Source organism: Oncorhynchus nerka, linkage group LG27, assembly GCF_034236695.1.
Source record: "Oncorhynchus nerka isolate Pitt River linkage group LG27, Oner_Uvic_2.0, whole genome shotgun sequence".
NCBI lineage: Eukaryota > Metazoa > Chordata > Actinopteri > Salmoniformes > Salmonidae > Oncorhynchus > Oncorhynchus nerka.
The window spans coordinates 85,508,381-85,534,054 of NC_088422.1; the positions used below are offsets into that span (position 1 = coordinate 85,508,381).

General features: G+C 42.9%; 1 long non-coding RNA gene and 1 pseudogene across 2 annotated transcripts; both read right to left on the minus strand.

Moving 5' to 3' along the window:
- Window positions 1-10,630: 10,630 nt before the first annotated feature.
- Window positions 10,631-18,977, minus strand: LOC115116316 (uncharacterized). Of its 2 annotated transcripts, XR_010461602.1 has the most exons (3): window positions 18,586-18,931; window positions 14,891-16,896; window positions 10,631-14,769 (listed from the first exon to the last, which is right to left on the minus strand). It is a non-coding gene; the product is annotated as an uncharacterized LOC115116316 (long non-coding RNA). The 2 variants fall into 2 exon arrangements; XR_003861526.2 differs by having other exon boundaries at window positions 14,891-18,977.
- A 1-nt stretch (window position 18,978) lies between these two features.
- Window positions 18,979-22,053, minus strand: LOC115118283 (tripartite motif-containing protein 29-like; annotated as a pseudogene).
- Window positions 22,054-25,674: the final 3,621 nt, after the last annotated feature.

The window sequence follows — 25,674 nt, forward strand, 5'->3', positions numbered from 1 at the left end:
CCTGGAGGTACTGAGGTGCCGTTCCCCTCACAGCTCCGTAGGCAAGCACCATGGTCTTGTAGCGGATGCGAGCTTCAACTGGAAGCCAGTGGAGAGAGCGGAGGAGCGGGGTGACGTGAGAGAACTTGGGAAGGTTGAACACCAGACGGGCTGCAGCGTTCTGGATGAGTTGTAGGGGTTTAATGGCACAGGCAGGGAGCCCAGCCAACAGCGAGTTGCAGTAATCCAGACGGGAGATGACAAGTGCCTGGATTAGGACCTGCGCTGCTTCCTGTGTGAGGCAGGGTCGTACTCTGTATGAAATGTTGTTTCCTACCCTCACCACCTGGGGGTGTCCCCCTGAGCTGCATGCAACTGGAGCTCAGCATGCTAAATGCTGAGCTCCAGTCGATGAACAGCATTCTTACATAGGTATTCCTGTTGTCCAGATGGGTTAGGTCAGTGTGCAGTGTGATTGCGATTGCGTCGTCTGTGGACCTATTGGGGCGGTAAGCAAATTGGAGTGTGTCTAGGGTGTCAGGTAGGATGGAGGTGATATGATCCTTGACTAGTTTCTTAAAGCACTTCATGATGACGGAAGTGAGTGCTATGGGCGATACTCGTTTAGCTCAGTTACCTTAACTTTCTTGGGAACAGGAACAATGGTGGCCCTCTTGAAGCATGTGGGAACAGCAGACTGGGATAGGGATTGATTTAATATGTCCGTAAACACACCAGCTAGCTGGTCTGCGCATACTCTGAGGGCGCGGTTAGGGATGCCGTCTGGGACGGGCGTGTCTTGCGAGGGTTAACACGTTTAAATGTTTTACTCACGTTGGCTGCGGTGAAGGAGAGCCCGCATGTTTTGGTAGCGGGCCATGTTGGTGGCACTGTATTGTCCTCAAAGTGAGCAAAGAAGCTATTTAGTTTGTCTGGGAGCAAGACATCGGGGTCCACGACGGGGCTGGTTTTCTTTTTGTAGTCCGTGATTGACTGTAGACCTTGCCACATACTTCTTGTGTCTGAGCCGTTGAATTGTGACTCTACTTTGTCTATATACTGATGCTTAGCTTGTTTGATTGCCTTGCGGAGGGAATAGCTACACTGTTTGTATTCGGTCATGTTTCCGGTCACCTTGCCCTGATTAAAAGCAGTGGTTTGTACTTTCAGTTTTGCTCGAATGCTGCCATCAATCCAGGGTTTCTGGTTGGGAAGGTTTTAATTGTCGCTGTGGGTTAAACATCACCGATGCACTTGCTAATAATCTCGCTCACCGAATCAGCGTATACATCATTGTTGTTGTTCGACGCTATCCGGAACATATCCCAGTCAACGTGATCGAAGCAATCTTGAAGCATGGAATCAGATTGGTCGGACCAGCGTTGAACAGACCTGAGCACGGCCATTTCCTGTTTTAGTTTCTGTCTATAATTGAGTTGTGGTCAGATTTGCCGAAAGGAGGGCAAGGGAATGCTTTGTATGCATCGCAGGAATTTAGAGTAACAATTATCCAGGATTTTGCTGCAATGAATGCAGCCTCGGGATATGTGGTTTCCAGTTTACATAGAGTCCAATGAAGTACTTTCAGGGCAGTCGAGGTGTCTGCTTGGGAGGGGATATACACCACTGTGATTATAATCGAAGAGAATTCTCTTGGTAGATAATGTGGTCGGCATTTGATTATAAGGAATTCTAGGTCAGGTGAACAAAAGGACTTGAGTTCCTGTATGTTGTTATGATCACACCACGTCTTGTTAATCATAAGGCATATACACCCCCGCCCTTCTTCTTACCAGAGAGATGTTTGTTTCTGTCGGCACGATGCGTGAACAAACCAGGTGGCTGTACCGACTCTGATAACATATCCAGAGTGAGCCATGTTTCCGTGAAACAGAGAATGTTACAGTCTCTGATGTCTGTCTGGAAGGCAACCCTTGCTCGGATTTCATCTACCTTGTTGTGAAGAGACTGGACATTGGCGAGTAGTATGCTCGGGAGTGGTGAGCGATGTGCCCGTATATGGAGCCTGACCAGAAGACCACTTCTTCTGCCCCTTCTGCGGAGCCGTTGTTTTGGGTCGCCGGCTGGGATCCAATCCATTGTCCTGGGTGGTGGACCAAACAGAGGATCCGCTTCGGGAAAGTCCTATTCCTGGTCATAATGTTGGTAAGTTGATGCTGCTCTTATATCCAATAGTTCCTCCCGGCTGTATGTAATAAGACTTCAGATTTCCTGAGGTAACAATGTAAGAAATAATACATATAACAAAATACGGCATAGTTTCCTAAGAATGTGATGCGAGGCGGCCATCTCTGTTGGTACCGGATGTAGTGCAGATAGATTAGTGCAGATATATGCACTAATGACGATTATGTTGGCATGCTCACATGGACAGCCAACAATTTCCTTTCCCAGAATGGGATGGCAAATTACTCAGACATCTGCAATAACTACAGCCTGGTGTCTGTGTGTATTATTTTCTGAGTAGTTGTCATGTCTATTGTGTTCTGAATGAATGACTCATAGGAGTAACTGCCTTGTTGTCTTAGTGCCAGTTTGAGCTGTGATTTAGACAGTGTTTTAAGGATCATCCCCCTCCTCTCTGTCTCTCTCTCTCTGTCTCTTTCTCTCTCTGTCTCTCTCTCTCTCTGTGTCAGGGATTTCCTCCTCTTCTTCCGAAGAGGAGAGGCGAAAAGGATCAGAGGACCAATATGCGGTGTGGTAAGTGTCCATGGTTCTTTTAATACGTAAATGTACACATGAACACTACAAAACAATAAACATGGAAAACGTAAAGAGTCCTATCTGGTGCAAAGACAGAGACAGGAACAATCACCCACAAACACACAGTGAAACCCAGGCTACCTAAGTATGATTCTCAATCAGAGACAACTAATGACATCTGCCTCTGATTGAGAACCATACTAGGCCGAAACATAGAAATACCCCAAAACATAGAAAAACAAACATAGACTGCCCACCCAACTCACGCCCTGACCATACTAAATAATGACAAAACAAAGGAAATAAAGGTCAGAACGTGACACTCTGTCTCTCTGTCTCTCTCTCTGTCTCTTTCTCTCTCTGTCTCTCTGTCTCTTTCTCTCTCTGTCTCTCTCTCACTTTCTCTTGCTTTCTCTCACTCTCTACACATAGAAAACAAAGCCGTGTATAGTTTCTGTGACTGCAGTGGAATGGTCTCTCGGGTCCTCCTCTTTTTTCATATGACGTGGATGTTGATTAAGGTAGCCCTCCAGACCTCCTCTTCTTTCTGATGACGTGGATGTTGATTAAGGTAGCCCTCCACACCTCCTCTTCTTTCTGATGACGTGGATGTTGATTAAGGTAGCCCTCCACACCTCCTCTTCTTTCTGATGACGTGGATGTTGATTAACGTAGCCCTCCACACCTCCTCTTCTTTCTGATGACGTGGATGTTGATTAAGGTAGCCCTCCACACCTCCTCTTCTTTCTGATGACGTGGATGTTGATTAAGGTAGCCCTCCACACCTCCTCTTCTTTCTGATGACGTGGATGTTGATTAAGGTAGCCCTCCACACCTCCTCTTCTTTCTGATGACGTGGATGTTGATTAACGTAGCCCTCCACACCTCCTCTTCTTTCTGATGACGTGGATGTTGATTAAGGTAGCCCTCCACACCTCCTCTTCTTTCTGATGACGTGGATGTTGATTAAGGTAGCCCTCCACACCTCTTCTTCTTTCTATTGACGTGGATGTTGATTACGGTAGCCCTCCACACCTCCTCTTCTTTCTGATGACGTGGATGTTGATTAAGGTAGCCCTCCACACCTCCTCTTCTTTCTGATGACGTGGATGTTGATTAAGGTAGCCCTCCACACCTCCTCTTCATTCTGATGACGTGGATGTTGATTAAGGTAGCCCTCCACACATCCTCTTCTTTCTGATGATGTGGATGTTGATTAAGGTAGCCCTCCACACCTCCTCTTCTTTCTGATGACGTGGATGTTGATTAACGTAGCCCTCCACACCTCCTCTTCTTTCTGATGATGTGGATGTTGATTAAGGTAGCCCTCCACACCTCCTCTTCTTTCTGATGACGTGGATGTTGATTAAGGTAGCCCTCCACACCTCCTCTTCTTTCTGATGACGTGGATGTTGATTAACGTAGCCCTCCACACCTCCTCTTCTTTCTGATGACGTGGATGTTGATTAAGGTAGCCCTCCACACCTCTTCTTCTTTCTATTGATGTGGATGTTGATTAAGGTAGCCCTCCACACCTCCTCTTCTTTCTGATGACGTGGATGTTGATTAAGGTAGCCCTCCACACCTCCTCTTCTTTCTGATGACGTGGATGTTGATTAAGGTAGCCCTCCACACCTCCTCTTCTTTCTGATGACGTGGATGTTGATTAAGGTAGCCCTCCACACCTCCTCTTCATTCTGATGACGTGGATGTTGATTAAGGTAGCCCTCCACACATCCTCTTCTTTCTGATGACGTGGATGTTGATTAAGGTAGCCCTCCACACCTCCTCTTCTTTCTGATGACGTGGATGTTGATTAAGGTAGCCCTCCACACCTCCTCTTCTTTCTGATGACGTGGATGTTGATTAAGGTAGCCCTCCACACCTCCTCTTCTTTCTGATGACGTGGATGTTGATTAAGGTAGCCCTCCACACCTCCTCTTCTTTCTGATGACGTGGATGTTGATTAAGGTAGCCCTCCACACCTCCTCTTCTTTCTGATGACGTGGATGTTGATTAAGGTAGCCCTCCACACCTCCTCTTCTTTCTGATGACGTGGATGTTGATTAAGGTAGCCCTCCACACCTCCTCTTCTTTCTGATGACGTGGATGTTGATTAAGGTAGCCCTACACACCTCCTCTTCTTTCTGATGACGTGGATGTTGATTAAGGTAGCCCTCCACACCTCTTTGATTCAGAGGAGTTTGGTTAAATGTGGAAGACACATTTCAGTTGAATGCATTTATTTGTGCAACTGACTAGGTATCCCCTTTCCATCTCTTTCTGTTTCTCTCCCTCCCCCCTATATTTTTCTCCGTATCTCTCTCCCACCCCCATATCCTCCCTGTGAATGACTGCTCTATATGTTTGTGATAGTTTCACCTTTCCACAGAGGGGTCATATTAGTGTGTAGTCCAAACTGTTGTGACCCTACAGACAGAAGTTGGCAGATCATATGTACCGACTTCAGATGAGTCCTAAGACGCTTGTAGGGGTTGTAGAGTAAAACGGAGAACGCCATCGCGTTCATGAGTCTCCTCTTTCCATAATAGTTGTAGGCCAAGTATTTCTAAGTACCTGGGGGTTGTGATAAGGTACTTTAGTGACACCAAGCAGACAATTGTATCAACATTTCTGGGGCTTGTTGAGTTGGAGGGAGGAGATGCCAAATCTATAGCCCCATGCTGTTGTGGCTTTCCTTGAGAAGTGTTGTCTTAAAAAAGAGAAACTCCTGGGGATAGGGACTGACAATGCCTCTGTTATGACCGGGATTAACAATGGGGTCCATAAAGTGCTGAAGGAGAAGTATGGCCTCATATCTGGTTCTTATTCATTGTGTGTTCCACTCTCTGCAGCTTGCTGTAATTCATGCTTCCAATGACACCATCCCTCGTATTGTGGAGTACTTGGTACGAGAGACTTATAACTGGTTTTCAGTGTCTCCAAAGCGCAGGGAGGCCTACAAGACCATATATGAGACAATCAACTGTGGGGAGAAACCTTTACAGATAACCAAGGTGTGTGCCACGTGTTGGCTCTCCATTGAACCCGCGGTTTCAGCACAGTGGATCTGGGCTGCTTTATATAATTAACATGTATTTCTTTATTTATTTATTTTTCCATAAAATGGTCGTTCAAATAGAACGCATACGGAAGAAAACTACATTTAGATTTCAGCTTTGAAAGTCATTTTGCGCGTTTTCAGTATGGCTACTTGTTGAGTTTAAACAGCCCCATTGGGTGCACGTTTTGAACCCAGCTAATGAACAGCTGGAACCTAGCTAATGAACAGCTGGAACATAGCGAATGAACAACTGGAACCTAGCTAATAAACAGCTGGAACCTAGCTAATGAACAACTGGAACATAGCTAATGAACAGTTGGAACATAGCTAATGAACAGCTCGAACCTAGCTAATAAACAGCTCGAACCTAGCTAATGAACAACTGGAACATAGCTAATGAACAGCTGGAACATAGCTAATGAACAACTGGAACCTAGCTAATAAACAGCTCGAACCTAGCTAATGAACAACTGGAACATAGCTAATGAACAGCTGGAACATAGCTAATGAACAGTTGGAACATAGCTAATGAACAACTGGAACCTAGCTAATGAACAGCTGGAACCTAGCTAATGAACAGCTGGAACATAGCTAATGAACAGTTGGAACATAGCTAATGAACAGCTGGAACATAGCTAATGAACAGCTGGAACATAGCTAATGAACAGCTGGAACATAGCTAATGAACAGCTGGAACCTAGCTAATGAACAGCTGGAACATAGCTAATGAACAGCTGGAACCTAGCTAATGAACAGCTGAAACATAGCTAATGAACAGCAAATGATGACAAGAGTGGTGTCTCAAATGGCACCCTACATAGTTCACTACTTTTGGCCAGAGCCATATGAGTCCTGGGGAAAAGTAGTGCACTACAAGGTAATATGGTGCCATTTGGGAAGAAGATTACATCCACTATTGCTGACTGATTCGCTTGCTGTGCCTTGTACCTTACTGACGAGTGACAACATTTTTAACATTGTTCTGTTATTAAAGGTTCAATCTATATTAATTACTGATGTTCAATGGTCATTTCAATTAATGATAAAGATATACCCATTGACTCCTGAAGAATATGGGGGCTCCCGTTTTGGGGTGGGGGCTCCTGTTTTTCTGGAAAACATATCATAGATTGTGGCTTTAAGATATTAATAACTTCAACATAAACAAATGATTGAATACAAAGCATCAAACGTCTTTTCAAAAAAGAAAAGAAAGAAAACATGAAGAAGACGTCATCAGAACGAATCCAATTCCATCCTCTGCGCTCTGCAACAACTGACCTTGAAAGCGAGGGAGGTAAACTTTAGATTGCGTAACATGCCCCGACTATGTTTATTACTCTCTTGTTTTTCTCCAACTCCCCCTTTTATCTTTTCTCTCAAATAACTTTGCCTTGAATCCTGACCCATTTCATGTTCTCAGGCTGCTGGTAAGGTCTTCCTGTCAAAACCAATCTCCTCACTTTTGGGAGATGTTTTTTTTTTTCTTGTGCTTTAAATTTCTCTCTCATCTCTCTGTCCTCTCAAAATCTGGTCATCTCTTTCTGTGTTCTCTCTCTCCTCTCTCTCTCTCCCCTCTCCTGTTAAAACCCTCTGTATATTTGACATTATCTACGTCTTCAGTCCTGATGCATAATTCAGAAAGAAAGAAAAAGATGGCCTCTTTCACAGTCGAGTGGGTGGAGGCTATGATTAATGCTTAGCTTTGACAGCTACCGACATTAAATGATAACATTGAGATCTTTAAAGGCTGCCTAATAAAGCCAAACACCATCTGTTGAGATGCTAAATGCGTGGGTAGGTAAAGTGTGTTTATAGCTGTGTGTTTGACAAGGCTTTATTATTCAGAATAATACTCGTCAAGAATGGAATGGCATATCATAAGAGCCTGCCTTGTTGGAATAGATAGACTTGTTCAATTGGGTTAAGCAGTTGTTCCCTGGCCTCTTTCTAATAATGACAAAGAGGAAACAAGCAGCAACTCATGAGAGAGAGACAGAGAGACAGAGAGAGAGAGAGAAAGAAAAACAGAACGAGGGACAGCGAGAGAGAAAACGGGAGAGATACCTCAATCCACCCATTCCTTGTCCTCTCATCAGCCCTGAGGCAAATGGAGCAGTGGGGTTCATTGGATCAGTGCACATGTGTACACTCAGAGCACCTCCCCTCGTCGGCCCTGCAGTCCCTCAGCACTGGCCTTGTGCGTCATCTTGAGGTAATTGAGGGTTCCAAGTTCGGAACCTTTCTGTCAGCCTCCACATCTTGGTATTACTATTATTGTTCCTAAAAAGAACATGCTTATTTCTGTATTTGCACTATATGGAAACCTTGGCGTCACAGGAGGTTGGTGGCACCTTAATTGGGGAGGTCGGGCTCGTGGTAATGGCTAGAGCGGAATAAGTGGAATGGTATCAAATACGTCAAACACATGGTTTCCAGCACCCTCAGCACCCATAGTTCCAGTGGCTATGGACAGTAGTAAACACACACACACACACACCTAAGCATTATGGGATGTTAATTGCTTAAAGGAAAGTTCCACCCAAAATCTTTTTATATTTATTTCATTAGTCAACATGACAAAATGTTTAGTCCCATTTGTTCCGTTCCGTCCATTATAATGAGCTGTCCTCCCCTCAGAGCCTCCTGTGCTTGGCGTTGAGTGTGACATTAAACTTTTGTAATGTTGATGAAAATCTTCCTCTCCTTTCCTCGGCTGCAGCCTGCGCAGAAGTACGTAGATGCACACACACACACATGTACACACATGCTGTACATGCACACACACACACACACACACACACGTGCACCCACACATTCACAAACACACAGACACACAAAACACACATGCACACACACGTGCACACCCACACACCGCAACCTTTTTTCATTCACATAACCTTTCACATTCAAAGGTTCGGGCTCTCCACAGCACATTAAACACATGTGACAGAAGAGGTGACATGGAAGAAAATATCATAACATGATAAACACAATGTGTTGTGGTTAAGAAGACAAACAGTCACAGACTGACACACACACACACACACACACACACACACACACACACACACACACACACACACACACACACACACACACACACACACACACACACACACACACAGACACACAGACAGACACACACACAGAATAAAATAGTATGGATTTACTATCTAAATAGTGTTATCAATGAAAATACAGGTAACTGACAAAATAACGGAAACACTTGAATAAATGAGGAATAGAACGTATATTGAAAGAAGGTGCTTCAACACAGGTATGGTTCCTGAGTTAATTAAAGGAAAACTCCACCCAAAAACTATCTTGGAAACTTGAGTGCTGACAAGCAAAACATTTTGGGACTATGTCAACAATGGACTAATGAAACAATTACCAAAATATCATTTTTGGGTGGAACTTTCCTTTAAGCAATTAACATCCCATAATGCTTAGCGTCATATTTAAAAATTCCCAGTTGGTCATTATTTAGCTACCATGACTAGAAGAGATCTAGAAGAGAGTATAGGGTCTTTAAAGGGTGTGTGTGTGTGTGTGTGTGTGTGTGTGTGTGTGTCTCAGTCACCAGATCTTAACCCAACTGAACACGTATGGGACATTCTGGAGCAGTGCCTGAGATAGCATTTTATACCACCATCAACAAAACAACAAAATTAAGGAATTTCTAGTGGAAGAATAGTGTTGTATCCTTCCAATAGAGTTCCAGACACTTGTAGAATCTATGCCAAGGTGCATTGAAGCTGTTCTGGCAGCTTGTGGTGGCCCGGAGCAAATGGAAGGGCATCAAACACCTGGAAACCATGGAAACCATGTGTTGGATGTATTTAATACCATTCCACTGATTCCGCTCCAGTCATTACCCAAGCCTGTTCTCCACAATTAAGGTGCCACCAACATCCTGTGAGTCACAGGTAAATTAATTGACTGGCCCTCCGATTTATGTCAGGCCGAATAATGCTGTTTACCTACGACTATATCCATGATATAGCACTGACTCTTGTGCCTTACTGCTTAATTAATTTATTTGGTTTTAGAAACACCCCTCAAGATGAATCAGTTCTGTCAAAATTCTAAAAAAGCACTCTCACATCTGAGTTAGCTTGTTGCAAGTGTGGGGGAATCATTTAAAGGAAAAGAAAAACCTGCACACTGCTCTTACAAGTATCACTTCTGTGCCTCTTCAATCAGAAAACATCTTCAGCTTGCAGAAAGGAACTGGAAAACATCGATCACCCGTAAAACGTTTCCCACAAACCAGGGTTGTATGTAAAACTATCAGAACCAACATTCTAGGCAATTCCAAATTGAATGTCCTGCCACTTTTATAATAGCAATCCTTCAAACCCCTGTTTGAGCCGTAAGTAGACCAGGACCAACATTAGCCAACCCCAAGACACAGGAACTGACTAATGCCTAAGTTTCATTTGACATTTAAGTAATGAAACTTCCCCTGAGAGCTCAATTGCTAATCACACTGAAGGTGTTTGCGTTGAGTATTTCCATGGATATAAACTTTATTCCCCACTAATTGCCTTACCTCCCATCCCTTAAAATAACAAGCATTTATGGAAATGTCATTCTGAGTCATTGTAATTCGGATTAACTTCAAGGAAGCACCATCTACTCAGATATTGCCTTTGGACTTATTTTCCCCTGGAGGTAGACTGTGACAGGCAGTTGAACTGGGTCGTGTTCATTAGGCACCAAACAGACTGAAAAGGGGAGGGACAACCTAATATTGTCCAATTAGAAACACTTGTTTTCGTTTTCCGTTGCTACCGGTACCTTAATTCAATTACCACAATGTTGCTGCTATGATAATGTGATCAATTCACACTAACATACAATAATTGCTTACTTTTATTCCATGATTAAATCAAATCAAATTTATTTCTATAGCCTTTCTTACATCAGCTGATATCTCAAAGTGCTGTACAGAAACCCAGCCTAAAACCCCAAACAGTAAGCAATGCAGATGTAGAAGCATGGTGGCTAGGAAAAACTCCCTAGAAAGGTCAAAACCTAGGAAGAAACCTAGAGAGGAACCAGGCTATGAGGGGTGGCCAGTACTATTCTGGCTGTGCCGGGTGGAGATTATAACAGAACATGGCCAAGATGTTCAAATGTTCATAAATGACCAGCATGGTCAAATAATAATAATCACAGTAGTTGTCGAGGGTGCAGCAAGTCAGCACCTCAGGAGTACATGTCAGTTGGCTTGAAAGTATTTCTACCGCTCCTGCTGTCTCTAGAGAGTTGAAAACAGCAGGTCTGAGACAGGTAGCACGTCCGGTGAACAGGTCAGGGTTCCATAGCCGCAGACAGAACAGTTGAAACTGGAGCAGCAGTATGGCCAGGTGGACTGGGGACAGCAAGGAGTCATCATGCCAGGTAGTCCTGAGGCATGGTCCTAGGGCTCAGGTCCTCCAAGAGAGAGAAAGAAAGAAAGAGAGAAAGAGAATTAGAGAGAGCACACATAAATTCACACAGGACACCGGATAAGACAGGAGAAATACTCCAGATATAACAGAGTGACCCTAGCCCCCCGACACATAAACTACTGCAGCATAAATACTGGAGGCTGAGACAGGAGGGGTCAGGAGACACTGTGGCCCCATCCGATGATACCCCCACACACAGGGCCAAACAGGAAGGATATAACCCCACCTACTTTGCCAAAGCACAGCCCCCACACCACAAAAGGCTCTGACTGGCCATTTGAATGGGTTATTTCTGACTAAGATGCTTGTGCCATATTTACCCCTTTTAAGTCAGATTGCCATTAGTTCATTGACTCTGGCAAGGGAGAGTTGGGATCTGCAAAAAACACATTTCCAATTTACTCATGCATATTAATACACCCTTGCACATGTGTGAAATATGACAAATATAAGCACCCATTGGATACTAATTGAGAGAGCAAAGGTCATGATATCAATCTGATCTGAGAACAGACAGGTCATGTGACTTTCTGCCAACCTGGAAGACTTGCTCGCTACACACTCTGAAATTCTCAATTGCATGCTCCTCGTGTCCTCTCTCTCTCCTCGTCTCCTTCTCAAAACCCATTGGAGGAGAAGGTCAGAGGGTTTTGAAGAGGAAACAGGACTCAAGAAGTATGCAATTGAGATCCTATAAATGTAGACCTTCTAAATAGAAAATGGATAATCTCTCCTCTCCTCAGGAGAAAGATCTCCTGTTCTTTCCTGTTTATTCCAGTCCAGTCCCTTCTTAGCAATGCAGTTGAAGGAAATTAGACATGGAGCCATTTAGAGTATTGAAATACCATTGGACTGACCACAGGGGTAAAACCGCAACAATCAATCGACCGCAGCCACCTCATATCTACTCCGTTCACTCACTTTATCGATCATTCTCCACTGACTCACTGGGAAGAACCTAAGCCCTCAATATAAAGTCCTCGTCCAACAAGCCTCCAAAGTAATTAGAGACAGTAAATCATTTATATCGAGAGAGAGGTGTTTATTAGAGTTCCTATAATGACTTGCATTATTCACGTAGACCCAGGTATTGAGGTAATGTCTTAGTTTCACAATGTCTTACAGTCACATTAGAATCATTTCTGGGTTTGGGGAATTACCCCTGGCCCCAGAGGTCGTTAGTGACCTGGTTTAATCTCCTCTACTTGGCTATGATGGATGACCATGGCTGCGTGTTCCAAATGACACCCTATTATGTACATAGTGCACTACTTTTATCTCGGCCAAAACTAGTGCACTAGGGAATAGGATGCCATTTGGCCCACTGTCCACGTTTCAGACTGCAGACACTTTCTGTCTGGTGGGAAATATAGTTGGACGGACGGCGCCCAGAGAGAGAAAGACAAGAACAAAGTGGCCATTGATTAAAGTGAATCACATGATTAAAACCAAAATGTCTTAATTTGCTTTTGTCGAGTGAAAAAAGCAACAAATTGGTCTTTGCCAATCACCATTCATTTAAAATTGAACATAAATTAAAACATGATAAAAGGTAGACCAATACTTCTGCCGAGCCTATTATAATTGGTACATACAGAAACAAATGTAAAATACAGTAAGGGAACTTTAAACATGCATGCACAGTCACAGCATAATCCTACAACTCATTTAAAATACAGTAAGGGAACTTTAAACATGCATGCACAGTCACAGCAAGGACTTTTTGTCCTTTCTTGTCAAAAGTAGTTTTCCTCAACATTTGACATCTTTCTAACCTGATGAGACTCCGAAAAATACACGTTTGTTTTAATGTTTTTTTATGTTTGGGGTGGATTTTTTTTTGAATACATATATTTATTTATTTTGTATTGTATGAGCACCGTAGTAGAAATAAGTCATTGTTTGATAGTAAATCTGAAAACTGTGGGTACAATAGGCATAAACATAATTGCTAGCTCTGCTGTCCACTACAGAAGACATTTATAAACAAGCTTTTATTTAGTTCTCATTAAATGTGGAAAAAAAGATCACCAAACTATTCCTGGGATAATTGCTTACTAAAAGAAATTTGAATAAAAAACTCACAAAAAAATATAATTACACAATAACACACACCTTTCTTCATACCATAAAATATGCTAATTGTGTTGGCAGCCATTTTAAAAAACCAGGAGGAGAAAATGATCCAGGTCACACATGTGATATCACTGAAAAGCCCAGAATGTCCTCTCAAAGGTACAGCAGTACTTAACACAGTGGCATGTATGGCCTTAGAGATGCGGAACAACAACGAATGTCCGCTAGAGAGGACATAAATTCATTGCTGGGTCTCAGGATGATATCAGTCCTTTCTAAGTTCACTAACATCTGGTGATTTCTCTCTTGGTCTAAGGTATATTTAATAACAAAAGAGCGCCATCTATTGGTCAAAAAACAGAATACAGCAACTCAGTCAGACTATACAATGAATAGCAGCAGCAGTAGAATTGAAACCACTCACTTTTGAAGATGGATCAACCAAAATATAATGTTCTTAATATTTGAGAGAAATGACTTGGTTTGTAAAGCCTTGTTTATAAATATCCTACTTTTTAAGATATTAGTAGTGGTAAGCAATTAGTGCTTTTTGAGGTGGGTTTGGGTTCGGTTTCGGTTAGAATAGATTATACAAAAATAATCATGGTTTTCTGGTTGACACAAAAAAAACATGATGGTAGTGACTGCAAATGACTGCTAATCACTTATTAACCATAATTTATTCACATTAATAAAATATTTCAGTTGCTGTGTATATTACATTTGTTTTATTTGATGACTTTATTATTTCATTCCAAGTCTTTATGTAGCTGCTGTCTATGCAGTCTGACAAAATGTTGTATTTCTTCAAAGTAAATAAGGTATACTTTTATGACTGCGGAATACCAACTATCAATCACTTTGATAATGTATTTTCAGGTAGAGACACCAAGCAAAAGCTGCGTTATTGTCTCTTCCGTAGCAGGCATAAAAGAAACACAGACAAGTAGATGCACAATGGATTATGGTAATTGAAGTTAATTACCACGTGTTATGCGCTAAACTATGTTGAATATTGGCCTGTTGGAAACTACAACTCCCTACTACATCACACAGTTCAGGCTTGATTTGATTTATCCATAGAGAAACTGTGTAACGTGTGCAATGAGCTCACAGAAGAAAAAGGATATGTTATTCTATATATATCAATAAGAACAGTATATAGGACTATTGAATATGATTGTAACTATTTACTTTACTTACAGTATGTCAGGTTAGAAAGAAACAAAGTTATGTCAAAAAAGTTGACATAAAGTGAAGAACTTGAGTACTTAAATACAATACACACAATACAATGCAGGGCTCCTGAGTGGTGCAGCGGTCTAAGGCACTGCATCTCAGTGCAAGAGGTGCCACTGCAGTCTCTGGTTTGAATCTGGGCTGCATCACATCCGGCTGTGATTGTGAGTCCCATAGGGTGGCGCACAATTGGCCCAGCGTCGTCCGGATTTGGCCCGGGGTAGGCTGTCATTGTAAATAAGAATTTGTTCTTAACTGAATTGCCTAGTTAAATAAAGGTTACATTTAAAAAGTGGCAGTGGTGTCACAGAAAGGATACATTCATTAGACTGAATCGTTCACATACCGTATAACAGACAGTTGTGCCCCCAGCAGAACCAGCTGTCACAGAATGCTGTGCAGCATGTGGAGGCCTGGAAGTGGCTGATGGATAGTCTTGCCAATCAGAAAAGTGATCCAGCCCAAGAGGCCTAAACTGGTTATCTGGTTATCCCAGACCACAGAAGCAGCAGTGACAGAGGAAGAAGCCCACCACCGGTACATCAGATGAGGCGTCTGGCAACAGGTGGCAGCAGAGCAGCCAGCCAGAGTGAAGGAGGAGACCTCAGCTCACCCAAGCGCTTCCTCAGTAGCCCCCTCAGCCAGAAAGAAGAGGGATGTAGTCACTACTGTTCACTCATACTGATATGGATACATCAGAATTGTGGTCAATTCCATTTCAATTCAGTCAATTCTGGAAGTAAACTGAAATTCCAATTCTAAACGTACTCCTAGAGAGGCATTAACGAAAATTGGAATTTAAATTATAGTTTACTTCCTGAATTGACAGAATTGAAAAGGAATTGACCGCAACCGAGGCAAACAAACATGAGCATACATTAGTCAGTCATGTGTTTTTATTTACCATTTAGATTTGAGTTACATTTATGTAAAAGTAATGATTTTCATGAGAGATTAGAAGCACAGCACATCAAAATGGCCCTGATAGCAAAAGGTTCTTCAACCTTTTGTTGCCCAGGGACCCCTCCCAGGAAAACTGGCAACCCAGGGACTGCCATCATTATGTTAGCAAAACAATTCCATGTCTTGTATTATCATCAGGTAAATGATAATGACAAGGAGAAGTAGTTAACAATTTAGAATGAATACATTTGGTAGATAGTTTCCCATTATTTTGATCTCCCCACGTTACAATCAAAGATACTGGTAAATAACACAAGATACACCACCGGTGAACAAGCAAGGAGGTGGGCAGAGCCAAGCACGAGCTAGTGCGATCCTATTGGTGCGTTCTAGCAGGTATTTGCATATTTCCATTAGGCAAAGCCTACTCTCTGAAGTGTGCATGTGCAGTAACTCCACTCGCCACATTACTCCAAAAACATTTTTTTCCTAACTTTTAGAAAGGGTCAAGTCAAAACATAGTGCACTCTGTTCACAACAGATTCTAGTTTTGGGAGCAGAAAACACTTGCAGAATATTTGGCCAAGTTTAATCTAGATCCATCTCCCACTTCACGCCAGGGGACTTCCTCTCATCACCATATTTGGTGGTGAGTGGACGTTCTAAATGGAAGCTTCAGATTTATACATCCGTTGTAACATCTGTCTCCGACTTCTATCTGTTATAATTGGAAGAGGAAGAAGTGTAAACTCTAACATAGTCTATTAGCTAGAAAGGTAACTCCAAACACATTTCAACTAAGAGCAGTTATAGCTGGTTAAACAAATGTGTTGGCAAAAATGTTCAAGTCAACAAAGCTTACCAGCAGCCCTTTCACGGGTGCTTTTTCAAAGCCTATGTTAGATACTGCAGTGACTGTATTGACTCCAACGAGTGTAATTTGGTCAATATTAGGAGTTGAGAAATAAAGTTGAGAAAGAAGATATTCTCTTATTTTCTACTGTAGGTATGCAAGTCAAAATGTGTTTATTCTGTTGTTACTAGAGATATTCATAAAAACATTGAAAAATGTTTCGTTTTTTTATTCATATTTTCGCAGACCCCTGGTTGAATACCTCGGGCCATAGAGTGGTAAAATATCACTCTGAATGGAGTGACTGTGTAAAAACCAACTAGCTTTTATTAAAAAACAATAATGATCCAGACCAGGAAACACAATCAAAAGAATGTTGGCTCGTACTGGTCAGGGGTGAGTTTCCCAAAAACCTAAAGATCATGTTTAGCATTAAGATCATCATTCCTTCATTGCCTACCAATCTTAAAGCTATGTGCTGTAGTCTTAGTCTATTACCTCATCAGTTTAAGATATGAAGCCTATTTTTCCTCTTGACTGTTGTTCCCCTCAGGTGGACTGGGATGGCTGACACATTATTACATCTGTGAAACACACTAAAAGACACAAACCATAAAATATGAAAGATGACCTTGCTGAGCCACCCTGTTGTGGCATCATACCTCACATACACATGTGTAATCTAAGATGCTCTATATTGCATTTATGTCACACTGTGAACAGAGGTTTGTCCCACAGGCACAATCACATGAAAACTCTTCCTATCTATGCTATCGAAGAAAACAAGAAAGGGAAATGTATTAAAAATGCCTACAGTCCATGCACTTTCAAATCAAATGGATGCATTCTTTGTTATTTCAAAGCTCAATCTGCTCTATGATAGTACAGAAGGGTATTAAATGACTTTTTAGACACAGAGGCTATACAGTACCTGATGGATCATTTGCCTAAGTTACTTTCATTAGAGCCCTGCAGGTGTCATTTGAATGGTTTAACGTTTGCTCTGAGAGTACATTGGAACATCGAAAGGCAGTGCATGATGGGAAACCAACTCTAACAGGTATATTAATACATAATGTTTGTTTAATCTCAGATCGACGTGTAAGATAATACTTTCTAGAAAATGTTCATCGTGACTTGTGATTAAAAGGCATAGTTAAAACCTTTTAAAGGGATCATTTACATTTGTCAAAGTTTTTCACACCTCAAACCTTATCTAAAGAGTGAAGGCCATTTGCACGTCATTTATTGCGTAGGTAGATGTACACCAGGAGGCCTTGCCATCCCAAATGAATAGTAAAAAATGTATACCTTAAATCCAATATTAGGACATTCTTAGCAACTGAGTGTACATTTACCTTCACCACCAGCAGAGGACAAAATCTGCTTTCCTTAAGTATTTATTTTGTATAATTCCATATAATATTATATAAACTTTAAAACATTAGACAAGAAGAGCTAAGGGTCTATCTTTTCCTGAAGAAATTCTGCTGTATTAAAACTTCTCTTTGTTGACAGTTGTTTGTGACGGAGTTACATACCACCTGGCTTTCCGAGATTACATTAAAACTCATTAACCTAATTAGACTCTACATGGCATTGAATTACCGGCTTTGTCGCAAATGGCATCCTATCCCCTATTTGGGACGTACTCATATTCTTCTTTAATTCCATTACAATGTTTACGAAAGACTGGCTTATCACACCCTATGGAAATTAATAACACAATGTAATTAATTTTGCCACATGTATCTGTGCTGTAGAAATGGCTTTGAAAATTGAATAACCATATTATCCAAGTCACGCACCTCAATATCCGAGGGCTGTGCAATCCAAGCAAAGCAGTTCTTGTTAAATTAGTTGAAAATAAAGAGAGTCGTACAGTCTTTGTATAAACTCCCAGTAATTTCTTGGGTAAAAACCACCAACGTTTCAGCCTCGGCTTACCTTCTGCAGGGTCTTTTCTTATTAAATGCCTTGTTACCAATGAATCAGAGATACTCTGAACCTTTTTATCAATATATGTGGCCTAAATGTCAAGACCTCTCGGGAGAAGTATTGTCTAAAGGGAAGCTATAGTATTGCCTGCTTAGAAACAGAATGGGTAGAACAAACATTTCATATGAATTTCCAAAACACGGGGAAAAGTGAAGGGTGAAGAAAGAAGCCTTACTGTAAGTGACATAATTCTCCAACTGGTCATTTAACCCTTTACGGATACATTTCATTTCTTTCATGCTCCATAAGAGATGCAGAAAACTGTTCATGTCAAAAGGTTCACATACCACCAGCTTATCAGAAGTTAAGTTGTTGGATGATGGTGGTCTTGTGAAACGCTGTGGTTTAGGCCTGCTTGAAGCTCACTCTTCTCTTGGGTGGGACTGCAGTATGTGGACCGCATTGACTTCTGCCGATATCTTCACCGCTTCCTATTCACAGTAGCTCTCCAGCTGCCTCTTGAGTTCTGAGACAGATTCCTTCACTGTCTTAAAATCACAACCTTGGTTAAGGATGGTGGCAGGTGACTCTTCAGATACAGGGGGGGGTACTATGGTCTTTGAACCTCTGAAGGAACTGTATGTTGTCCTCAGGTGACTCTTCAGATACAGGGGGGGTACTATGGTCTTTGAACCTCTGAAGGAACTGGATGTTGTCCTCAGGTGTCTCTTCAGATACAGGGGGGTACTACGGTCTTTGAACCTCTGAAGGAACTGGATGTTGTCCTCAGGTGACTCTTCAGATACAGGGAGGGGGGGGGGGGTACTATGGTCTTTGAACCTCTGAAGGAACTGGATCTTGTCCTCAGTGTGTGAGAACTCCTCCATCTTAGCATGTCTCCTCCTGAGCTCAGTCACTTCCTGCTCCAGTTGCTCCAGGAGTCCTTCAGCCTGACTCACTTCATCCTTCTCCTGGGCTCTGATCAGCTCCTTCACTTCAGAGTGCCTTCTCTCAATGGAGCGAATCAGCTCAGTAAAGATCTTCTCACTGTCGTCCACTGCTGCCTGTGCAGATCGTTGATACACAGAAAGAGAAGATGGATACATTTCAACCAGCCCACTCACTCACCCCGGACATGTAAATATTATAGACTTAATACACTGAGTGTACAAAACGTTAGGAACACCTTCCTAATATTGAGTTGCACCACCTTTTGCCCTCAGTACAGCCTCAATTTGTTGGGGCATGGAGTCTACAAGGTGTCGAAAGCTTTCCACAGGGATGCTGGCCCATGTTGACTCCAATGCTTCCCACAGTTGTGTCAAGTTGGCTGGATGTCCTTTGGGTGGTGGACCATTCTTGATATGCATGGGAAACTGTGTGTGAAAAACCCATCAACTCAAACTGGTGCAACTGGCACCAACTACCATACCCCATTCAAAGGCACTTAAATATTTTGTCTTGACCATTCACCCTCTGAATGACACACATACACAATCCATGTCTATATTTTCTACAGGCTTAAGAATCCTACTTTAACCTGTCTCCTCCCCTTCATCTACACTGATTGAAGTGGATTTACCAAGTGACATCAATAATGGATCATAGCTTTCACCTGGATTCTATGTCTATGTCATGGAAAGAGCAGGTGTTCCTAATGTACACTCAGTGTATATAGACATATGCTGTATATTTATACTATACATGTGTGCCTAGTATGCATGAATTCCCACAGAAAGTGAAAAACTGGTTTTATTGAACAGCAAGGATGTAACCGCTTGTGAACCATTCTTTTGTTGATTAGTTATAACTGTTCTTTATAACTTTTTTAAAGCAAATCTAGAGAGTGGGACTGATGCTGCAAATCAGCACATTGCTAAAGCTTGATGGTACAATGCATCTGACGGTTAATGATTCAATGTGTTAATGTTATATTTTCCTTGTTTCTGTCCCGAATAAAATACATATCTATTAACCAGGTAGTTTGGTTCCTGGATGCTGATTGGCTGAAACAGCATTCCTGCCGTGTATTTCATTCAGACAATATACCACGGGTATGACACAAAACTACTTGTTTATTGTTTTATTTATGATGGTAACCTATTTATAATAGCAATAAGGCACCTCAGGGGTTTGTGGTATATGGCCAATATACCACCACTAAGGCCTGTATCCAAGCTTATTCCTAAAAACAGCCCTTAGGCGTGATATATTGGCCAATATACCGAAACTCCTCCTCCTTAAGTCTAATAGAGCTCCACAGCTTGTTCTAAAAACCCGGAAATGAGTTACCTCTGGTTTGTTCAGTCTTTCCTATGGGGAAAATTACTGCGGAAAGAATAAACGCCGAAAATAAGGTTTGAGGTTAGCACAGACTTAGGAGATGTTACAGGTTTTTGTCACACCTTGATCTGTTTCACCTGTCTTTGTGCACGTCTCCACCCCCCTCCAGGTGTCGCCCATCTTCCCCATTATCCCCTGGGTATTTATACCTGTGTTCTCTGTTTGTCTGTTGCCAATTTGTTTTGTTTGTGAAACCTACCAGCGTTTGTTCCCCTGCTCCTGTCTGTTTCTTGCTCCTGGTTCCTAGTCCTTCCCGGTTTTGACCCTTCTGCCTGCCCTGAGCCTGCCGTTCTGCACCTTGCCCCACCTCACTGGATTATTGACCCCTGTCTGCCCTGACCCTGAGACTGCCTGCTGTTCTGGACCCTTTGCACCTTCTCTGGATGACTGACCTCTGCCTGCCTTTGACCTATCGTATGCCTGCCCCTGTATAAATGTTTTTCTTCGACCCTGTCTGCATCTAGGTCATACCTGAAATGTTAACTAGTCAGTTAACATGAACTTTTATGAAGCCTTTACGTGCTTTGTGCTTTTTATGACTACATAAAGGCTTAAATTCCCAAAAAGTGAAGTTAGCTGATGAAGATTATCTCATAGAACTAAACTTAACCTAAGTCTGTTTACCACAGACATTATTTTTTAGAACGTATACAAACCCCTACATTAATTTTCCCATAGGCTTTGTCCAACGAACCAGGGGGAGTTAGTGCCTACAAAAAGATGTCACTTCTATTGCTCTCTATGTAGATGGTCCCAACACTCACCTTCAGAGAGTCCACAGCCTGTCTCAGCGTCTGCATCTCCTTCTTTATCTTCTGGATTCTCTGCAGGGATTTCTGTTGATTTCCCCTCACCTGCTTCTGTTTCTCGGTCCTTTCTCTTGTAGCTGAGACTGTATCATGGCCTTTATGTTTATCTATCATACACAAATAACAGATACACTGCTGATCGGTGCGACAGTAAACTTCCAGCAGTTTGTCATGATGAGAGCAGATCTTCTCCTGTAGTTGTGTGGAGGTTTCGACCAGGTTGTGCTTCTTAAAGGCAGGAGATTGATAGTGAGGCTGGAAGTGAGTCTCACAGTAAGAGGCCAGACACACCAGACAGGATTTGGGTATGAACTGAATAGGTCTATTCTTGTCAACAACAGCCAGTGCAAGAATCACACTCCACGTCTCCAGGTTCAACATAACAATGTGCAGGAAAAGTAGCTTGAAGCAAAGTGTTTCTGCTCAGAACAGGTCTTGGGACAACGTGTCTGTCGGCACTCTGGGCAGCTGTAGACAGCCTTCAGATCATCCTGATCCCAGCAGCCCTGAATACAGCCCATACAGTAGTTGTGTCCACAGGCAGTAGTCACCGGATCCTTCAGTAGATCTTTAAAAAATGCCTCTGCCATTTTGATACGCCACACTAACAAACTGTGCTGCCAAATAGGAGAGATAACTTTAGATTTCCTTGTTTTTGCTGAGGAATAGGAGTGGCTGCCACATGGCTATTATGTAACTTCCTGCTTCTATGTGTGTGCAGAGTGCAATGTTCAGTCAGTGCCTACAGGGGGGCATTTGAGTTATCCTGCCCCTGTTACTCTGTCTTTTCTGCTCATGGCCTTTATGTTGATCCATCGTACACAGACAACAGATACACTGCTAATCGGTACGACAGTTAACCTCCAGCAGTTTGTCATGATGAGAGCAGATCTACTCCTGAAGACTGGCTGGCTTTGAGTTTTGCCTTAGTGCAGAGCAGAGGTCCCAATCCTCCCGGTCAGTGTCTTTCATGACTCAACAGAGGATTCTGTACATCCTGATCTCCAATAGACGTAATGTACACACTACTGACCTGCTCTGTGCTACTACAGCACAGCATGGGAAGAGTTATACTGGTGCAAATAGACTCAAAGCAATAGACTCAATGCAGGGGTAGGGGGAAGTCAGAGACACAGTTCTTTCTGCATAGTTCACTGGGGAAATGGGATGGCGGTATAACTATTCAGATACCCTAGAGAGGTGAAAGAGAATGGACCTTAAAACAGATGGAATACCCTAGTAATAGTGTCACATCCTGACCTTAGTTCCTTTTTTATGTCTCTATTTTGGTTTGGTCTGGGCGTGAGTTGGGGTGGGCATTCTATGTTTTTCATTCTATGTTTTGTTCTGTGTGTTGTATTTCTATGTGTTTGGCCCGGTATGGTTCCCAATCAGAGGCAGCTGTCAATCGAGAACCATACTTAGGTAGCCTGTCCCCACCTGTTGTTTCCTGTTTTGTGTTTTTTCACCTTACAGGACTGTTTCGTGTCGTTCACTCTCTTTTGTCATTCAGTGTTCAGTTTATTGAATTAAATTCACTATGAACACTTACCACGCTGCGTGTTGGTCCGATGATTCCTATTCCTCATCATCAGACGAAGAAGAGAGCCGTTACAGAACTACCCACCACCAAAGGACCAAGCAGCGTGGAAGAATGGACTCCTGGACATGGGAGGAAATCTTGGACGGCAAGGGACCATGGGCACAGCCGGGAGAGTATCGCAGCCCCAGAATTCTTTTTGGGGGGGGCACACGGGGAGATTGGCGGAGTCAGGTAGGAGACCTGAGCCAACTCCCCGTGCTTACCGGGTGGAGCGTCGTACTGGTCAGGCACCGTGTTATGCGGTGGAGCGCACAGTGTCTCCAGTGCACGTTCACAGCCCGGTACGTTACATCGCAGCTCCTCGAATCGGCCAGGATAGAGTGGGCATCGAGCCAGGAGGGATGAAGCCGACTCAGGGCATCTGGTCTCCAGTGCTTCTCCTCGGCCCGGGTTACATGGCACCAGCCCTACGCACGGTGTCCCCGGTTCACCAGCACAGCCCAGAGCGGCCTGTTCCAAGTCTCCGCACTTGCCGGGCTACAGGGGGTATCCAGCCAGGACGGGTTGTGCAGGCTTGTTGCTCGAGACCTCCAGTGCACCTCCACGGCCCAGTGCATCCGGTGCCTCGGCCAAGGAAGAGGCCGCCTGTAGGTCTCCCCAGCCTGGTGAGTCCTGTGCCTGCTCCCAGAACCAAGTCTCCCTCCAGTCCGGATCTGCCAGAGCTGCCCTCCTGTCCGGAGCTGCCAGAGCCTCCCTCCTGTCCGGAGCCACCAGAGCCGCCCTCCAGTCCGGAGCCACCAAAGCCGCCCGTCAGTCCGGAGCCGCCAGAGCTGCCCGAAAACCTTCTTCAGTCTGCTTTACACCAGACACTGGGAGAGGAATTCACCATTCAGCAGGACAATAACCTACAACGCAAGGCCAAATATACAATGGAGTTGCCTACCAAGAAGACAGTGAATGTTTCTGAGTGGCCAAGTTACAGTTTTTTCTTAAATCTGCTTGAAAATCTATGGCATGACTTGAAAATTGCTGTGTAGCCATGACCCCCAACATCTTGACAGAGCATGAAGCATTATGAGACATACCCAAGAAGACTCAAATCTATAATTGCTGCCAAAGGTGTTTCTAACATGTATTGACTCAGGGAGCTGAATACTCATGCAACAACTATATTTTAGTTAATTTCTAACCATCTTTACAATAAAATAAAAATGTATTCCACTTTCACATTACAGAGTATTTTGTGTAGATTGTTGACCAAAAATTACAATTAAATCAATTTAAATCCCACTTTGTAGTACAATAAAATGTGAAGAAATCCAAGGGGTATGAATACATTAGCAAGGTATTGATTCTTGAAGAATATTACTGATAGATGCCTCATGAGCTTAGTTTAACTGTCTTACCCCATCAGAACCCAGAATATAAACTTGTTTTACCCCAGTGTTTTTTAACAATGTAATTGTAAACAAACACTGTACAAAAAGTGTACACAAACCCTGGTTCAAAACACAAATATAATAAGAATAACATGTGCTGTGTACTATGACACAACTTAAAGCCAGCCAGTCTTCAGGAGATCTGCTCTCATCATGGCAAACTGCTGGAGGTTTACTGTCACACCAATCAGCAGTGTATCTGGATGCACTGACTACTGCCTGTGGACACAGCTACTGTATGGGCTGTATTCAGGGCTGCTGGGATCAGGATGATCTGAAGGCTGTCTACAGCTGCCCAGAGTGCCGACAGACACGTTGTCCCAAGACCTGTTCTGAGCAGAAACACTTTGCTTGCTAAAGTGGTGGAGAAACTGACAAATACTGCTCTTTGAGTTGTTCCTCCTGCTCAATATCTTAGCTACTTAAAATAACTAACAGTTCATTAACTGTAATTTGGGTTTCTGTATGATGATATACGTTTCAGTAATCTTAAAATATGTACAGATTGTATGAAAATCAAAGATACAAATCAATTAAATGTACTATATCCATAAAATGTGAAATGACTGTCCATTCTGATTCTAAGCAGGCAATAGTATAACCTTCCTGTAGACGCAATACTGCTTCTGCCACGTCCTGACCATAGAAAGTCTTTATTTTCTATGGTGGAGTAGGTCAGGGCGTGACTGGGGGCTTAGTCTAGTTTATTCTTTCTTATGTGGGTTTTCATGTTTCTATGTTGGTGATTTGTATGATTCCCAATTAGAGGCAGCTGGTAATCGTTGTCTCTAATTGGGGATCATATTTAAGTAGTGTTTGTTCCCACCTGTGTTTGTGGGATATTGTGTTTTGAGTTAGTGCACGAAGCATCGCTGTAGTGACGGTTCGTTGTTAGTTTATTGTTGATTTGTCTTTGCTTAGTTTCACTTTCTAATAAATCATGTGGAACTCAACATCCGCTGCGCCTTGGTCCGACATTTATTCCAGCGAACGTGACAGCTTCTGCCAAGAAGTTACTTGCCCTGTAACTACAGGCTTGCATGTTGACTATGGCGGTTCCCCCTTGATCACTACATTAGTGTTTGTCTGACAGACAGTGAGAGGATGGAACCCTGCCCCCACCGTCAGTATGATAGCCTCTCCTTACTTTAACATGATTAACACATAGTCTCAGTCTGGTCCTTCCTGTCTCCATTGCTTTGACAGGAGCCCAGGGGGCGTGACGGGTGTGACAGACGTTAGTGAACACACAGTTCCTGTTGTGTCCCATCACCAGACCCTCACCAGACCATCACTAGAACA